Source organism: Triticum urartu, unplaced genomic scaffold (assembly GCF_003073215.2).
Source record: "Triticum urartu cultivar G1812 unplaced genomic scaffold, Tu2.1 TuUngrouped_contig_2926, whole genome shotgun sequence".
NCBI classification, from domain to species: domain Eukaryota; kingdom Viridiplantae; phylum Streptophyta; class Magnoliopsida; order Poales; family Poaceae; genus Triticum; species Triticum urartu.
Genome location: NW_024113431.1, coordinates 10,062 through 12,074, shown reverse-complemented (window position 1 = coordinate 12,074; position 2,013 = coordinate 10,062). Strand labels below are relative to the sequence as shown.

General features: G+C 54.5%; 1 pseudogene; it reads left to right on the top strand.

The window, feature by feature from the left end:
• Positions 1-350: 350 nt before the first annotated feature.
• On the top strand, positions 351-1,194 carry LOC125527114 (annotated as a pseudogene).
• Positions 1,195-2,013: the final 819 nt, after the last annotated feature.

The following is a 2,013-nucleotide window of genomic DNA, read 5'->3' as shown; positions in this document are numbered from 1 at the left end:
TAAAATTGACATTGCACCGCGACAGTGGTCGCCTCTTCATCGTTTGGACTGTTGCCAGAGATGTCACTCGGATCGACGAGCTCGTACAGAAATATTTTCGATGTCGACTTCATTGCCGTACGCTAACACATGTCCGGCACTATGGACGAAACTTGATCTCTGGTTGCATGTTGGCTCAGTCAAAATCGATTGATGATGTATCTTGGATTGCCGAAATACAAACTGTTTGTGTATGCTTTGCCGCTCCCTACAATCCATATACCATAATAAAACACCAAGACGATCTACGTAGTTTCCTCAGCAATCCCCCCGGGTTCGATGAGGATCAATACCATGCACTACGGTAGTAGTACTGGTGATCCTACTGGGAGGAGGATCGCTGGCGAATGCGGCCAACCAGAAGGATGTGCTAAGGGCCTTCATCAAATCGAGGGCCCAGACGCGCGCGGACGGGCCTGGGGAGCCGGACCCGTGGGCCGACCCGATCAGCAGCTTCCGCCACCTGCCCGCCAAGTGCGACGCCCCGCCGGCGGGCACCAGGGAGGCCGACAGGTCGCGGCGCTGCCCGGCCAGCCCCGCGCGTCAACTTCGACCAGTACTCCGGCTACGTCACCGGTGAGCGAGGAGTACGGCGCGCGCTCTTCTACTACTTCGTCGAGGCCCCCTACGAGGCCGCCTCCAAGCCGCTCGTGCTCTGGCTCAACGGCGGGCCCGGCTGCTCGTCGCTCGGCTCCGGCGCCATGGCGGAGCTCGGCCCGTTCCGTGTGAACCCCGACGGGAAGACCTGAGCAGAAACAGGCATGCCTGGAACAATTGTGGGTGCCTGATAGATCCTGTTACAACTTCATGCACGCTGTGATCTCTGATGGTTTGTGGTGTCGTGCAGTGGCAAATGTGATCTTCCTGGAGTCGCCGGCAGGCGTCGGGTTCTCCTACTCGAACGCATCGATACCGAGCGGCGACACGAGGACTGCAGTGGACGCCTACATGTTCCTGCTCCACTGGCTTGAGAGGTTCCCCGAATACAAGGGCCGCGACTTCTACATCTCCGGGGAGAGCTACGCCGGACACTACGTCCCCCAGCTCGCCGCCGTCATCCTCGCCCTCCGCGAACTCGGTGCCACGAACATGAACCTCAAGGGCATCTTCGTAAGTTGCCTGATATGTCGCGCGTTGCGAGCTTTGATTGAATAAAGGGTTTTTCTGCACGTTGGCAACCGTCCTGATGATAATGACACAGGGTGTACGAGTTTTGTGGAACCCACGGGGTGATCTCGGACGAGGTGTGGGGCACATCGCGAGCAGCAGCTTCGGGGTTGGGCAACAGAGTGCGGCGAGGCAGAAGTGTTCAAATTGGCGACTCGACCGTAACATCTACGCCGGTCTGATCGATCGCGGACGGGGCCCTCCCTCGCAGCTAGTCGTCTCTACAAGAAACATATACCCATTCTTTCTCTTTAGAATCTCACATCATATTCTAACGAACATTTGACATTTAGTGTGATAGTTGGCTTTGTGTTGAGACGTACAGGGCTTGCTCCGTGCATCGGGGCCATACATCGCCGCCTATTCATATCCTAAGGGGCAGAGGCTATGCATGTTCGAACAACACCAATTGGTCAGAGTCGCGTAAGTACGACTGCTATTTACCTAGGATATTTTTCAGCCGGATATTCACCCATTTTCTGTCCACAGAACTTTCAATGACGATGCCGTTTCATGCGTGCCACCTTGCCTGGCTGGACAAGGTAGAGTCTGGCTGTACAGGTAAACATTTGCAGTACTTGAGACACCAAAGTAAGATTTTTTTTCCTGCCACTTATATCATATCATCGTAATTCGACGACAGCGGTGATATGGACGATGTGTGCCCGTTACCGCCACGAGGTACTCTGTCAAGGATCTCAATCTGGCATCCAAAACCGTGTCGTCTGGTAACCCTGACAGCGAAAAATATATGCAATAACCCTTAATCTAGGTCTTGTGATTGGCATTGTGTGCTAACTGATTTGG